General features: G+C 40.9%; 1 long non-coding RNA gene and 1 other non-coding gene across 2 annotated transcripts; one reads left to right on the top strand and one right to left on the bottom strand.

The window, feature by feature from the left end:
* Positions 1-13,007, bottom strand: LOC136336297 (uncharacterized). The gene is made up of 3 exons (XR_010731407.1): positions 12,958-13,007; positions 12,694-12,756; positions 1-196 (listed from the first exon to the last, which is right to left on the bottom strand). It is a non-coding gene; the product is annotated as an uncharacterized lncRNA (long non-coding RNA).
* A 4,305-nt stretch (positions 13,008-17,312) lies between these two features.
* On the top strand, positions 17,313-17,419 carry LOC136336969 (U6 spliceosomal RNA). The gene has a single exon (XR_010731701.1). It is a non-coding gene; the product is annotated as a U6 spliceosomal RNA (small nuclear RNA).
* Positions 17,420-17,624: the final 205 nt, after the last annotated feature.

Genomic DNA, 17,624 nt, shown 5'->3' with positions numbered 1-17,624 from the left:
TTTATTGACTTTACAGAGAGAGAGGACAGGAGAACAAGAAGTATCAACTTATAGTTGCTTCACTTTAGTTGTTTCATTGATTGTTTTTTGTACGTGCCTTGACTGGGCAAACCCAGGGTTTCCAGCCAGCAAGCTCAGCATTCCAGGTTGATGCTCTACCAGCTGTGCCACTACAAGCAAGGCTGCAGATCTTGTTCTATGGGAGAGAATTGCGTAGAAGATATTAGTTTTTTATGTAGGTAAACTATTGACAGATTTTACAATATTTCATTTGTCTTTATGTCTATAAAATATTGACTAAAAATAACCTTAATGTAATGTAAAGTAGTACAACCATTATGGAAGAAAGTATGGTTCCTCAAAAAACTGAAAATAGAACTACCTTATGACCCAGTAATCCCTCTACTGGGTATATACCCCCAAAATTCAGAAACATTGATATGTAAAGACACATGCAGCCCCATGTTCATTGCAGCATTGTTCACAGTGGCCAGGACATGGAAACAACCAAAAAGCCCATCAATAGATGACTGGATAAAGAAGATGTGGCACGTATACACTATGGAATACTACTCAGCCATAAGAAATGATGACATCGGATCATCTACAGCAAAATGGTGGGATCTTGATAACATTATACGAAGTGAAATAAGTAAATCAGAAAAAACCAGGAACTGCATTATTCCATACGTAGATGGGACATAAAAGTGAGACCAAGAGACATTGATAAGAGTGTGGTGGTTACGGGGGAAGGGGGGAGAGGGAGAGGGAAGGGGGAGGGGGAGGGGCACAAAGAGAACTAGATAGAAGGTGACAGAGAACAATCTGACTTTGGGTGATGGGTATGCAACATAATTGAATGACAAGATAAACTGGACATGTTATCTTTGAATATATGTATCCTGATTTACTGATGTCACCCCATTAAAAAATAAATAAATAATAAAAAAATACAATAAAAAAATAATCTTAATGTTTAGTAATAATGAGTAGCACCTTAAATCATATTGCATCAGTTTAACAAAATAGACATTTTTTTTCTTTTTGGCCCTGACTGGTTAGTTTAGTTGGTTAGTTTTATCCCAAAACACCAAGGTTATGGGTTCCATCCCCAGTCAGGGCAAATACAGGAAGCAACCTATGAAGGCACAACTAAGAGGAACAATAAATGAATGCTTCTCTCTCTTACTCTCTCTCTTTCTCTCTTCCTCTCTGTCTCACTAAAATTAATAATAATAATAATAAAATATATAACCACATACTATACAATTAACACATTTAATGGATATGGTTCAGTGGTTTTTAGTATGACAACAGAGTTGTGCAACCATCACCACAGTGTGACTTAGAACATTTTACACCCAAAAAACAAACCACTTACCCATTAGCCATCATTGCCCATGCCCCTCTCCCAACCCTAGGCAACCACTAATTTTTCTGTCTCTATAGATTTGTCTATTCTGGACATTTTATATGAATGGAATCATATAAAACTGCAACGTGCTTTTTTGTGATAGGCTTATTTCACTTAGCATAAGTTGAGAGTTCATCCATGTTATAGCATGTATTAGTACTTGATTCCTTTTTTTTTTTTTTTTTTTTAGCAAGATAGAGGAAAGGAGAGAGATGAGAAGCATCAACTCACAGTTGTGGCACTTTAGTTGTTCATTGATTGCTTCTCATATGTGCCTTGACTGGGGGCTCCAGCCGAGCTGGTGATCCCTTACTCAAGCTAACGACCTTGGGCTCAAGCCAGCAACTATGGAATCATATTGATGATCCCATGTTCAAGCCAGATGGGCCTGTGCTCAAACTGGTGACCTCGAGGTTTTAAACCTGAGATCTCAGTGACCCTGGTCGACACTATCTACTGCCCCACCACGAGTCAGGCAGTACTTCATTCCTTTTTTTGTCATGTAGTATTTCATTGTATGGATATGCCAATTAAAACTTTTTAAATTGAATGTATTGAGGTCACATTGGTTAGTAAGATTATATAGGCTTTAAGTGTACAATTCTATAATACATCATCTGTACACACATTTTATTTACCCATCAATTGATGGACACTGAGTTGTTTTCACTTTTTGGCTGCTGTGAACATTATGTGTACAAGTTTTGTGTGGATGTATGTTTTCATTTGTCTTTGATATATATCTAAGATCACATGGTAACTATGCCTTAATATTTTGAGTAACTGACAAACTGTTTTCCAAAGTAGTTGCATCATTTTACATATCTACCAGCCATGTATGATTGTAGGGAATCACCATCTAACCTTGAACCCTCTATGACTTGGATTGGGAAACTTTACTTAAAAGCCCTCAGTGAAATGTTTCTTGGATGCAAACACCAAGAGAGTGTGAGTGAGTGACCTTTGTACAGACACAAAGGAATGCATGTGAACAGGCTTTAAAAAATTAGCCTAGAGGTTCTGGATTGCTCCTTCCTTTGTGCTTGTTAATTAGCAAAAGAAAAGAATATTCTGATCAATTTAGCTCTTTCTCCATGTCAGCAAAACTGCTATTAGTCATTCTTCCCCTTGTCACCTGATCTCCCTCCCTTGCAATCTTGTTACCTCTGTTCTGCTTCTGATAATAAAAGCTAAGAGAGAAGGAGATTCAGGAAGTCTTGACTCCCTTGGCAGGCTTCCCTCTCTCTTCCTCTTGACATAAGTTTGTGTCTTGACTAGGTTTATTTCACTCGACACCAGTAGCTGCCAGAAGGCTGGAGTACTACATGAGAGTTTCAATATCTCTACATCCTCATCAATACTTGTTACTATCTGTCTTTTTGTATTTTTACTTTTATTAATTTTTAGAGAGGAAAGAAAGTGAGAAAGAGAGAGAGAGAGAGAGAGAGAGAGAGAGAGAAAGGGGAGGGAGGAGCAGGCAAGCCCAGGGTTTTGAACGGGCGACCTCAGCATTCCAGGTCAACGCTTTATCCACTGCGCCACCACAGGTCAGGCCACTGTCTGTCTTTTTTAATATAGCCATCCTAGTGGGTGTGAAGTGGTGTCTCATTGTGTTTTTGATTTGTATTTCCCATGTGGATAATGATACTGAACATTTTTTCATATGCTTATTGTCCATTTTTTTATATCTTCTTTGGAGAAATGTCTTTTGTTGGAGGAGGTCATCAAGGGGATGTGACACTGGTGACCCATGAGCTGGATCCAGGCAGTCTGAAGCTCCTATCCCCTCTTGTCTTTGGAATGTACATTCTGTCCATGGTTCCTGTTGGGCAGATAAAATATATTATGCTCACTTTGTTAAAGATGGCGCTGCCCACATGGAGGTCGTCATCCAGGTGATATTAATGTGTGTTGGGGGCGGGCTGTGGGCAGGCAGAATCTTGTAGCCTGGGGCTTGGTTTTGGGATTAAGCCTTTCCCGCCCTTTTTGATGTGGGGTGGTACAATCCCATCATGTCTCTGATAAGTGACTTTGTATTAGAGACTTCCCTATTTTGCATATTGGATTAAAGGTTTTGATTTCTACACTATAAAATGGAGGCAGAACGGGAGCTTACTCTCTTGGTTCCTGAGATTAGCATTAGAGAGCAGAGAGCAGAGAAAGGCCACGTGGAAGAGGCCAGGAGAAGCAGCCAAGATGGCAGAGTGCTGAGTGAGAAGCCAGTTTGTGCAGAGTTTGTGCAGAGAGAAGGAAGGAGATGGGGAACAGAGGTGAATAAGTCTGGTGAGCTAGAAACCTTTGATTCTAGAAAACTTGGATAAGTCAGTAGCTTTGTGAGCATTGAATGTGAGTGGGTTTTGGAGCCCAGTGTGTGTTTTTACTTGCCCACCAGGTGCAAGCTAGGATTAAAGCTAATGGCCCATCAGTTTTTGGCTCCGTTGTTTCTTTGCCGACTGTCCGAATCCAATGCGAACCTGCATGGGCCGGGCTGCTGTGATAGTGGCCCTAGCTTCTGGCTTTACAGTTCCCATGGTGGGAGCCATTTTCAAGGACGCAGCCTTGAAAGCAATGTGTTGGCCTGACCTGTGGTGGTGCAGTGGATAAAGCGTCAACCTGGAAATGTTGAGGTCACCGGTTCGAAACCCTGGGCTTGCCTGGTCAAGGCACATAGGGGAGTTGATGCTTCCAGCTCCTCCCCCCTTCTCTCTCTCTCTCTCTCTCTCTCTCTGTCTCTTCTCCTCTCTAAAATGAATAAATTTTTTTTAAAAAAAGAAGAAAGCAATGTGTTGCTGAAACCAGATGAACAATATATGGGACTGAACCCAGTTAAGACCTCTATATAAACCAGGGGTAGTCAACATTTTTATACCTACCTCCCACTTTTGTATCTCTGTTAGTAGTAAAATTTTCTAACTGCCCACCAGTTCCACAGTAATGGTGATTTATAAAAAGAGAAGTTACTTTATAAAATTTATAAAGCAGAGTCACAGCAAGTTAAAGCATATAATAATAATTACTTACCAAGTATTTTATGTTGGATTTTGCTAAGTTTGGCAGAATAAATCTTTAAAAAACAACTTACTATAGTTAAATCTATCTTTTTATTTATACTTTGGTTGCTCCGCTACCACCCACCATGAAAGCTGGAACACCCACTAGTGGGCGGTAGGGACCAGGTTGACTACCACTGATATAAACTTTTAAGATTCTGGTAGGTGGTTGTGAAGATCTGCTTGTCCTGTGGCTGCTCGAGACCAGTTTCATATGTAGTAAGTTCCTGTGCTGATGAAGCCTGTCATTTACCAATCTGGAACAGTCTCCCTCTTTCTTCAGTCTCTTCTTGCCCTCTGTGTACACAGGCCAGTTATAGATCTCACCCAAGAAGTTCCTGAATTTGCGAACCAACGTCTATTCAAGTCATTTGCCCATTTAAAATTTGAGTTGTCATCTTACTGAGTTTTAAGAGTTCTTTATATATTCTGGATACAAACCCTTTATCACATACATGATTTATAAATATTTCCTTCTGTTCTCTGAGCTGTCTTTCACTTTTTTTTTTTGTAGCAGAGACAGAGACAGAGAGATCAGAGAGAGGAACAGATATGGACAGACAGACAGGAAGGGAGAGAGATGAGAAACATCAATTCTTCGTTGCAGTTCCTCAGTTGTTTATTGATTGCTTTCTCATATGTGCCTTGACTGTGGGGCTACAGCAGACTGAGTAACCCCTTGCTCAAGCCAGCGACCTTGAGTCCAAGCTGGTGAGTTTATTGCTCAAACCAGATGAGCCCGTGCTCAAACTGGCGACCTCAGGGTCTTGAACCCAGGTCCTCCATGTCCCAGTCCGATACTCTATCCACTGTGCCACCGCCTGGTCAGGCTGTCTTTCACTTTTTTTTTTTTTTTTTTTTAATTTTTCTGAAGCTGGAAACAGGGAGAGACAGTCAGACAGACTCCCGCATGCGCCCGACCGGGATCCACCCGGCACGCCCACCAGGGGCGACGCTCTGCCCATCAGGGGGCGATGCTCTGCCCCTCCGGGGCGTCGCCATATTGCGACCAGAGCCACTCTAGCGCCTGAGGCAGAGGCCACAGAGCCATCCCCAGCGCCCGGGCCATCTTTGCTCCAATGGAGCCTTGGCTGCGGGAGGGGAAGAGAGAGACAGAGAGGAAAGCGCGGCGGAGGGGTGGAGAAGCAAATGGGCGCTTCTCCTATGTGCCCTGGCCGGGAATCGAACCCGGGTCCTCTGCACGCTAGGCCGACGCTCTACCGCTGAGCCAACCGGCCAGGGCCAATGTCTTTCACTTTCTTGATGGCATTGTTTGTAGCACAGAAGTTTTAATTTTGATGAAGTATCATTTTTATATTTTTCTTTTGTTAGTTGTGCTTTTGGTTTTATACCTTAGAAGTCTTTGCCTAAACCAAGATCATAAAGGTTTAGTGTATGTTTTCTTCTAAGACTTTTAGATTTTAATTTTCACATTTAGGTCTGCGATTTATTTTGAATTAATTTTTGCAGAAGTACAAATCCATTCTATTGTATCTGGATATCCAGTTGTGCCAGCACTGTTTGTTGAAAGGACTATTTTTTCCCTCATTAAATTGTCTTAACAAGAATAATCTCTTCATTTTTCTGATTATGTATGAAGTATTCTTTTTTTTAAATATTTTTATTTATTCATTTTAGAGAGGGGAGAGAGAAAGAGAGAGAGAGAGAGAGAAGGGGGGAGGAGCAGGAAGCATCAACTTCCATATGTGCCTTGACCGGGCAAGCCCAGGGATTTGAACTGGCGACCTCAGTGTTTCCAGGTTGATGCTTTATCCACTGCGCCACCACAGGTCAGGCTGTATGAAGTATTCTTATAAAAATAATTAGACAGCATATAAGTAAATAATAAAAAGTTATTATTAGACTGTCACCTCTAAAAGATAATAACTATTAATACCATAAATGAGTGGGCTAGAATAATTGAGAAGTTCCAGATCTATGAGTATAAAATTTTTTACCAGGTATAAATTATTTTCAGAAATGGTATTTAGCATATGTTGGTCAAATAAGTTTGTAAATATAATATATAGGTTAGCTCGCTTATAGTTTGCTTTGGGTGAGGGGACAGGCTGTAAGCAGGCAGGGTTGTTATACCCTAAGGCAGCAGTTCTCAACCTGTGGGTTGTGACCCTGGCGGGGTCGCCTAAAGCCATCGGAAAATACATAATGCATATCAGGTATTTACATTCCGAATCATAACTGTAGCAAAATTACAGTTATAAAGTAGCCACCAAAATTATTTTTTGGTTTGGGGTCACCGCAACATGAGGAACTGCATTGCGGGGTCACGGCATTAGAAAGGTTGAGAACCACCGCCCTAAGGCTTAGTTTTAAGACTAAGCCTTTCCTACCCTAAGTGGCTTTGTATCAGAGACTTCCTTGTTTGTATATTGGATTAAAGGTTTTGATTTCTACACTATAAAATGGGGCAGACTGGGAGCTTGCTCTCTCTCAGTTCCTGAGATTAGCATTAGAGAGGAGAGCAGAGAAAGGCCACGTGGAGGAGAGGAGAAGCAGCCAAGATAGCAGAGTGCTGAGGGAGAAGCCAGTTTGTGCAGAGTTTGTGCAGAGAGAAGGAAAAGGGGAACAGAGGCTGATGAGCTAGAAACCTTTGATCCTAGGAAACTTGGATAAGTAAGTGGCTTTGGGAACCCTGAATGGAAAGGGAAGTGTTTTCCCACTGTGTGTATTTCTTGCCTGCCAAGTGCAAGATAGGATTAAAGCTAATGGCCCACCAGTTCTTGGCTCCGTTGTTTCATTACCATCTGTCTGAATCAAATGTGAACCTGCACGGGCCAGGTGGCTGTGATGGTGGCCGTGGCTACTGGCTTTACAGCATAAATTCTCATTTAACACAAGTGATTCCCTGAGGTACTTAAATGAAAGGCCTCATGTCTCAGTGATGTATCTATTGTCCTGTTACTACTGTATACCAGGAGAACCCACTTGAAGCTATTTATAGTTTTATTTAAAATATGTAAGACCTTTCCTGGAGTAGCTAACTGGTTTTTTTTCCTGTTGACTTTGCATTCTGCATTTTGCCACAACACACATGCTCATAAATGCTACTTGGACCCATACCCTCTGCACTGGAAACAGCATCACATCTCAGCCATGATATAAAGGAATGGCTAAGAGCACAGAGTCAGACTGTCTTGTTTTAAATTCTAACTACAGTGGTGTGATCTTGGACCAGTTACTTAACCTGGAAAATGGAGATTATAGTGCCAAAATTATAGGCAAATTGTGAGGATTAAGAGGTAATACATGTAAGCTGTTTAGAGATAATAACTAGCACTTGGTAAATGTTTAATAATAAAGCTATATAGTTATTATTACTATTATTATTACTAGTATTTTCTGCTTTTTTTATCACAAACTAGATGATGCATGATTATCAAATTAGTACCTTCTAAAATCAAATTGGGATTATTGTGTATGGGGGCATTAAGTAGATTTATGGAGTTCTGTGTTATCTCCTATAGAACACAAAAAATTCATGACAGTTCCATTTTTTTCCCCGAAACAGTTGGAAGAGACAAGAGTAACTGAAGGTAAAAAATATATATATTTGTCCAAGACAATTACATCATTGCACCTTGAACAAAAGTTTTTAAAAAGCGTGAATGACAAAAACAATGTATTTAGAATAGTTTGTTTTTAAGTGAACAACGTCAATGTAATAACCCTCATTTTTTTCCAAGAAAAATTTTTTCTCTTTTTTAGGGAAAGAAATATAGTAGAAATGTTAATTATTTACCTTAAATATGTATAGTATATCAATAGTTATCTTAAAGGTAAGAGGACTAAATGCTTCAATTAAAAAGCCACTATTGGCCCTGGCGGTTGGCTCAGTGGATAGTGTCAGCCCAGCAGGTAGGCGTCCTGGGCTTGATCCCCAGTCAGGGCACACATAAGAAGCAACCATCTGCTTCTCTTCCCCTCCCGCTCCCCCTTTTCTCTCTCTTCCCCTCTCGAGCATTGGCATAATTATATTATATCAGACAAAGTAAACTTTAAGGCAAAAGCATGAGTAGAGATAAAGAGGAATACTTGGCAATGGTAAAAAGTTGTGTTCACCAGGAAGATACACAATTAAATTTGCACTTACCCAATAATTTAGCCTTAAAATACACACATTGAAATTTCATAAAACTAAAAGGAGAAAGGCAAATACAGAATCAGAGTGAAAGATTTTCAACATAACTATTTCAGTAATTTATAGAAAACAAGCCAAATCTTTAATACTATAGATTTGAATATACATATAAACTAATGAACTTGACTTAATTGATACATATAGAACATCATAACCATCAATTACAGTTGTTAATTTATTTTAAATATGCATAGAACACTTAAACAAATCAACCATATTTGAAATAACTCTTGTTACATTACAAATTATCCTTAAATGTAGAGGTTGAAATAGCAATTTATTATTGTCTCTCAAGATTCAGTGGTTGGTGGCTCAGGTGGTTTTCACTGGAGGTCTCTTATGTGACTGCAGTCAGCAACAGCTGGGACTGAAATCATCTGAAGTTTTTTTTTTAATTTTTGAAAATTTTATTTTTATTCATTTTAGAGAGGGGAGAAAGAGAGAGAAAGAAAAGCGGGGGAGGAGCGGGAAGCAACAACTCCCATATATGTCTTGGCTAGACAAGCCCAGGGTTTTGAACTGGCAACCTCAGCATTCTAGGTCAACGCTTTAACCAGTGTGCCACCACAGTTAGGCTGAAGTCTAGACTAGACCAGATATCTAAGACGGTTCCTTTAGTCACATGTCCTGGCATCTTTGTGCTCCTTGGCCTCTTTTTTCTCCAGCTATCTCATCCTTGAGTGCCACGAACCAGTGCAACTCGTAATTGTCCAGGTTTTGAGTGAGAACAGTGCAAAATGAAAAAATAAACTCAAAAAGGAAGTATTGGATCAGAAGTTTTCTGCAAGCTGATGGCAAGCCAGAACAAAGCAAAACTGCTGGTTTGCTTTATTATATAGTGCAAAACCATATGTAAATAAGGAAATTTCCAATACAAAGTCACATATCTGAGGCATAAACAGGAATCCTCTTAAGGCATAAACAGGAATCCCCTACCATGCATAACTGAAATCAACCAACAGCAGAACAAGCAAAGAGTGGGAGGAAGGACATGTAAATCATGTCCTCTAGCAACTTAATCAAGCAAGTGAGGTGGGGGGATGGGACTAGTAGAAACACTCAGCTTCACAGCCAAGTGGACATGTGGGGAAGAGTTTAGCTTTTGGCTTAACCCTTAAACTGCAAGGATCTTTGTCAGCTTGCAGTCTCCCACACTTGAGGGTCTTTCCGCATGGCTTAAATCTTTTACAACATGGTGGTCTTAGAGTAGTCACTCTTCTTACATGGTGGCCATCTTCCAAGAAACTGGAAACAAAAGCTATCAGGCCAGCTATTTTCTCTTGGTTAGTTACAGGGCCACCTTAATTCAAGGGGATGGAAACATAAACTCTCCCCTCCCCTTGATAGGGAAGTGAGAAAATCACTTAGCAAAAGATCGTGCAGCATTGGAGATATTTGTGCAGCTATTTTGGAAAATATAACCTGCTACAGACTTTGGAAAATATAACCTACTATAAACCATATACTGGGCCATAAAGCAAGTCTCAACAATTTCAAAGAATTGAAATATTCCAAGTATATTCTCTGACCACAGTGCAATTAAGTGAGAAATCAATAGAAAATAATAAATAAAAAGAAAGAAAAGGATAACTAGAAAATCTTCATATCTGAATATTAAAGAAGTATGCCTGTAAATAACCCATGTATAAAAAGAAATCACAATGGATATTAGAAAATATTTTAAACTAAATGGTAATAAAATACAAATGTTATGGGAACCAGCTACAGCCATGCTTTAGAAAATGATATAATCTTAAAAACATACTTTAGATAAGAATCAAGGCTAGCCTGACCAGGTGGTGATGCAGTGGATAAAGTGTTGGACTGGGATGTGGAGGACCCAGGTTCGAGACCCCGAGGTCGCCAGCTTGAGCACAGGTTCATCTGATTTGAGCAAGGCTCACCAGCTTGAGCCCAAGGTTGCTGGCTCGAGCAAGGGGTTACTCGGTCTGCTGTAGCCCCCTGGTCAAGGTACATATGAGAAATCAATCAATGAACAACTAAGGAACTGCAACGAAGAATTGATGTGTCTCATTTCTCTCCATTCCTGTCAATCTGTTCCTATCTGTTCCTCTCTCTGACTCTCTCTGTCTCTCCCACAAGAAAAAAAGAATAAAGGCTAACTATCAATGAGATAAGTACCCATCTCAAGAAACTAGAAAAAAATCACCATAAAGCATCCATAGACAATAGAAAGAAGGAAATAATATAGATAAGAAGAGAAATTAATGAAATAGGAAACAAACTTAGAAAAAACAAATCAAAAAATTGTTTCTCTGAAAAGACTAATAAAATTGATACATTTTTGGCAAGACTGTCCAGAAAAAGAGAAAGAAGTATATATAACCGGTATCAAAAATAAAAAGAGAACTAGATCTCAGATCCTATAGACATTAATAAAATCATAAGACAAAATTTGACCAAACGTATGCCAATAAGATGTAATACCTAACTGAACTGTCTAAATTCCTAGGAAATAATATTTTACTAAAAGTGACACAAAATAAGAAAATATCTGAATAGTTCTATAACAATAAAAAATAATGAATTTATGATATAAAGAACTTTCTACAGCTTTATGATCTTATAACCTGTTTCCCCATCTAAGAAATGAAGATAGGACTAAATGTAATGTCATGAGTAATACTGGAATCAAGGAGCTAATGCCTGTAAAAGCACATTGTACAGGGTGTGGCAGTTGCCACATGCTTGATGACTGGTCCTTATGAGTCTCCCTTACAGCTTTGAGTGTGTGTTATTGAGTGCAAAAATGTGAGTTATTTAGGTGCCCTTGGGTGCACGCTCTGAAAAGGAACATGGCCTACTCTGTCTATATTCTGAAGTAAAAGTATTCTAAAATTTTTAAAATAAAATTGAAAGTAAATTGCTTTTGTCCTGAAATCAGATTCTCTCTGTTTTCTTTTTGTACATCTGCCTCAGTGCATGTTGGAATTTTCCCCACTGCTGTGGGGGCTGTGGGGGTAAATTTTGTATGAATACAAAACTACCTCCATACCTCCAGGCACGAATCCTAATGTTAGTGGGTTGGGAAAAGCTATCACAACTTGTAATGTGGAGTCCAACCCAGTCCATTGCTGTTTCCATTCCCCTTCCATCTCCTACCCAGGGGTAATTTCCCAGGCTGGTGTCTGATTCGCTGCTGTTAACTGCTCTTGTGATCTCTGGGACACGCAGTACTGACTAGCCACAATATCACCCACATCTCCAGCTTAGGTAAACTTCTTTGGGGTTTACCTGATCTCTTCTTATGCTTTCTCTCTCACCCCTGGGGCTTTACTCAAATTTGGTTGTATAACATTCTTTAGGAGATTTCTTCTTCCTTGATCCAAGGACTCTTCATTTCTTCAGTCCCTGCCTCTGCTACCATGAATGTGCACAGCCCTACCTCACTCCCTTCTGGAATTCCCAACTTTGCTCCTGGCGAGCTCTTCTTTGTGGCCTCTGGCATTGCCACCTTCTTCTTCTCCTCCTCCTTCTTCTTTTAATTTGTTAAATCAATTTTAAGAAAGAGGTCAGAAGGCCCTGGCCGGTTGGCTCAGTGGTAGAGCCTCGGCCTGGCGTGCAGAAGTCCCAGGTTCGATTCCCGGCCAGGGCACACAGGAGAAGCGCCCATCTGCTTCTCCACCCCTCCCCCTCTCCTTCCTCTCTGTCTCTCTCTTCCCCTCCCGCAGCGAGGCTCCATTGGAGCAAAGGTGGCCCGGGTGCTGGGGATGGCTCCTTGGCCTCTGCCCCAGGTGCTAGAGTGGCTCTGGTCGCAACAGAGCGATGCCCCGGAGGGGCAGAGCATCGCCCCCTGGTGGGCGTGCCGGGTGGATCCCGGTCGGGTGCATGCGGGAGTTTGTCTGACTGTCTCTCCCCGTTTCCAGCTTCAGAAAAATACAAAAAAAAAAAAAAAAGAATAAAAAAAAAAAAGAAAGAGGTCAGAAGGTGGGGGGGGGGGGGGGAGACATGAATTTGTTGTTCCAGTTATTTATGCATTTATCTGTTGATTCTTGCATGTGTCCTGACCAGAGTTCAAACCTGTGACTATGGCGATGATGCTGCGTTACCTGGCCAGGGTGTGACATTGCCTTCTTCTCCTTCTCCTTCTCCTTCTCCTCTTTAATTGACTGCTGAGAGAAAGAGAGAACAAGAGAGAGAGCGAGCATTCATTTGTTGTTCCACTGAGTTGTGCCTTAGTTTTATGTTCATTGGTCACTTCCCCTTATGTGGCCTGACCAGGGATTGAATCTGCAACCTTGGTGTTTGGGGAGAATGCTCTAACAGACTGAGCAACCAGCCAAGGCCAGCATTGCCTTCTTAAGCAAGAGTACCTGCCTGCTGTGGAGTCCTCACACCTTTAATGGGGTGTATTGTTTGCCACCTTGTTGTGATTTCTTCCACCCTGTGCTTATATTTGGAGTCAGTTTCATTTCCTTGTCCTAATTAATCTCTTCACCACACTCCCTCTATATGGTATTTCTTCCTCATTTGTCAGATTTTTTAAAGCTCTTTCTTTCCCTTCCTCTATTACCACCTGTCTTACCTTCATGCATCATCTCAAAGTATAAAGCTGATTGAGTTTCTTTTGCGAGTCCTCCTTTTTGCCACCTCTCTCCACAGGACTCTTTTTTCCACTTGTAGCATTCAACTTACTCAACTCAAACTTATAATTACTTGTGTATACCTATCAAAGCCCCCTTCTAGATACATAGGGACTTGAGGGCAAGAATATTTGTTACTCATCTTTGTAGCTCTCACAGCACCCAGCACAGTACCCGGAACATGGGAGCTGTTCAGGAACTTTCTGTTGAATTTACAAGCATGAGATCCCAGAGGATAAAGGCAAGTGTTGCCCTCAGTTTCTAGGTTGGGACCAACAGTGTCATGATTGGCCTCATTGTTTACCAGGAAATGGGTTGTATGGACCTGGAGGTGCCAGATGAAATAAAAGTGTCCATAATACACATTCATCAATCCTGTAAGAGTTCATTTATTCATTTATTCAACAGACATTTATTGATGACTAAGTGCTATACCTATTGCAAAAGGAGATGACAGGGCGTAGGACAAATACCACTAAGGCATTAGCAATCTAGTTTGGGAGTTTGAAACAGAAACAACTGACTGTAAGGCAAAGTGAAATAAGTGCTATAATCCAGTACAAACCAAATTCTCTGAGAGCACCACTCCTTGATTTCAGGAGAGGAAAGAAGAAGGATATTGGAATAGATGAGGAGAGTTTAGAAGAAGAGCAATTTTGTTTCTTTCAGTGGACACATAGCATCATCATGACAACAAGATCCCTAAACTTGTCTGGCCCACCACTCAAATCCCTGCATCCTGTGGTTGTGGGAGATAGAGCAGGAAGGAGAGGCAAATCAAGTTATTCCAGACCCATGCTGTCTAACGTAACCACCAGCCAGATGTAGCTATTGGGCACCTGAAATGTGGCTAGTCTGAAATGAGATACACATAAGGGTAAAATATGCACTGGATTGTGAAGATTTAGTACACAAAACTTGTTTTTATACTGATTACTTATTAAAATAATAATTTGATATATTGGCTTAAATAAAATATATTATTAAAGTTAATTTCACCTGTTTCTTTTTTACTTTTTAAAAAATGTATTAATTTCAGAAAGAGGGAGGAATAGAAAGAGAAAATCATTGATTTGTTGTTCCACTTATTTATGCACTGATTGGTTCTTTTATTTTTTTGAGAGTACGTTTATTAAAGCTGGGGAGGACAGTGAAACAAAAGATGGGCTTAGGGTAGAAGAAGCAACAGGAGAGAGCCTGGTGGTGCTCTGCTTTGGCTTCCTAGAAACACTGTGGAAAAGAAGTAAGCCAAGGTGGGCTTACTGTTAGTTCACTGAAAAGTCAGAGAAAATGAGGACTTGGAGACAGGTAGGTTATGGGGGTAAGTCTGGATGAGCTGTCACTGCCCATTCTTCCCCTAATTTCAAGTGTCATGGGGGCCATTAGACTTTAGGAGAGAGAAGTGCCGCGAACCAGCACAACTCGTAATTGTCCAGGTCCTGAAGGAGAACAGCGTGGAATGAAGAAATAAACACAGAGAGAAAACGAATGGGATCTGAAGGTCTTCTGGTGGCTGATGACCTACCCAAAGCCCCTACACCTCTGGTGAGCTTTATTTTATAATGCAGACAGCAAAGCCATTTGCAAAACAAGGAAGTCTCTGATACAAAGTCACATATCTAAGGTATAAACAGGAATCCTCTTAACAGTGCACCACCCCCCACCATGCAACAGCCAAGTGTGTAGGGAAGAGCTTAGTCTTAAGAGGGTGGTGGAAGAGTTTAGGCTTAGGCTAAGCCCTACTGTAAGGACTTTGTTAGTTTATAGCCTGTTTCCCACAGAGAAGTAAAGATGCACACCTGAGACAAAAGAAACGCATGAGCATGTCCAGAGAGAGCCTGCTCATTGGTTGATTCTTGTATGTGCTCTGACTGGGGATTGATCCTACAACTGTAGTGTATTAGGATGACACTCTAACCAACTGTGCTATCTGGCCAGGGATCTTTTTAATTTTTAATGTGACTATTTGACAATTTAAAATTAGATACAAGGCTCTCATTACATATATTTCTATTGGACACTCTGTTTTAAAGGTGGTTTCTCAGGTGGAGAGAGCCTAGAGAATTTGGAAAATACTTGAGGGAAACAGACAGACTCTGATACTGAATCAGGATGCTGGCAGAGTGGTATTTATCAGCTCTGACCTGTGTCCAGATGCCCAGGGACTTCAGTCATCACTTGGATCTGGACTGGGGCAAAGTCAAGACTTAGGTAGGAATCTTGGTTCTCTCCTTTCTGTATTTCCCTGTGACTCTGGCCACAGGAACAAATGTGACAAGGAGCTGATTTGTTTTCTGTGATTCTTATAAGTGGCTTCCTTGAAGACAAAACAGCTTCTGAATGGTGCTGATAGGGGCTGGTGGAGTCTTTCATAATAACAAGTAGGCTTTGATCATTAATCAGTTGTATCCAATTATTGACTGACCTTTAAAACCGTCTTGAAATAAAATAAAACCTAGGAGGTGGGAGAATAACAAAGCTTCAGCCCCTGATAACACAGAACTTAGTGTCTAGGTTCCCAACTACCCTATTCTACTCAACTGCTCTTACCCTGTGGTTCTGATCTCTCACAACCCTCTGTCTAACTATCTCAGATTCTTTCCATTCACCAATACCCTTAACATTTACCTCCAAGCCTTGATACTCTTTTTTTTTTCTCTTTTCTTTTTTTTTTTTTTTTACAGAGACAAAGTCAGAAGAGGGATAGATAGGGACAGACAGACAGGAACGGAGAGAGATGAGAAGCATCAATCATCAGTTTTTCATTACGACACCTTGGTTGTTCATTGATTGCTTTCTCATATGTGCCTTGACTGTGGGACTACAGCAGACTGAGTAACCCCTTGCTCGAGCCAGCGACCTTGGGTCCAAGCTAATGAGCTTTGCTCAAACCAGATGAGCCTGTGCTCAAGCTGGTGACCTCGGGGTCTCAAATTTGGGTCTTCTGCATCCCAGTCTGACGCTCTATCCACTGCGTCACTGCCTGGTCAGGCTATTTTTCTTTAATTAAGCTCTTTTGCAAGAAATACAAATTAATAGAGTAGCTCAAGTAATGGGATTTTAAGGTGGCATGTGGCAATAAGAAAGATAAACAAACCACGGAAATTCAAAGTCAGAAACTCTTCTAAATTCAAGATGGCTCCAGGAATATCAGTGGCCTAAGTTAGTGAATTCTTCACTGTTCTGCCATTTATGTGACTGAGCTACTCAGAATCTGGGAGAGTTCCTCACTTTTCCCAGCTTCCTCCTCATCCATTCTATATCTTTTCTTGACCTCACTATCACAACATGCTTCTGGACCCACCTCTTCCTTTCCCCTTACATTTTTTTTTAGCAAGAAAGAGACAGAGGCAGAGGCAGAGAGGCAGAGGCAGAGACAGACAGGAAGGTAGAGAGATAAGAAGCATCAACTCGTATTTGTGGCACTTTAGTTGTTCATTGATTTATTCTCATATGTGTCCTGACAGGGAGGGGGGTGGGGCAGCTCCAGCTGAGCCTGTGACCTCTTGCTCAAGCTAGTGACCTTGGGCTTCAAGGCAGTGACCTTTGGGCTCAAGCCAGCAACCATGCAGTCAGGGCTATGACCCCACGCTCATGCCAGGACCCTACACTCAAGAGGATGACCTCAGGGGTTTCAAACCCGGGTCCTCAGCATCCCAGGTCAATGCTCTATCCACTGCGCCACTTCTTGGTCAGGCAAGTCTATGCATCTTTTTAGCTTCAGTTCCTGTCTTTAATTGCCTAATTCTCTCTCATTTCCCATTTTAGGTTCAAGAAAGAAACCTGCTGCTACTTTACTCTTAAAGGCAGAACTTTCGCTACTAAGCTGCATTTTTAGTATCTGTTCAGCCTATGATTCTGGCTGATAGTGGAGTATCACGTGGCTGCCCAGGTTTCCTCTCAGCAGGGGCTGTGAGCATGCCGTGCACCATGATTGACATATCCAGGACTTAGATGATCTCATTTTAATCCTTATAACAATCCTGACAATAGAGACCACACTATTTTCTATAGATGAAGAACCAAAGAGCTTACTCCTGAACAACCAATGGGTCAAGTATAAAATTAAAGACTATATTGAAATAGTGCTCACTTTGGCAGCACATATACTAAAATTGGAACTATACAAAGAAGGTTAGCATTGCTCCTGTGCAAGAAGGACACACAAATTCATGAAGCATTTCATATATTTTTTTTAATTTATTTATTAAATTTAATGCAGTGACATTGATAAATCAGGGTACATATGTTGAGATAAAACATCTCTAGATTATTTTGACATTTGATTGTGCTGTATACCCCTCCCCCAAAGTTAAATTGTCTTCTGTCACCTTCTATCTGGTTTTCTTTGTGCCCCTCCCCTCCCCCAACCCCTCTCTCCTTCTTCACCCCATCCC

This window comes from Saccopteryx bilineata, chromosome 4, assembly GCF_036850765.1.
Source record: "Saccopteryx bilineata isolate mSacBil1 chromosome 4, mSacBil1_pri_phased_curated, whole genome shotgun sequence".
Lineage (NCBI taxonomy): Eukaryota > Metazoa > Chordata > Mammalia > Chiroptera > Emballonuridae > Saccopteryx > Saccopteryx bilineata.
The sequence above is the reverse complement of the archived record's forward strand: the minus strand, read 5'-3'. Positions and strand labels throughout refer to the sequence as shown.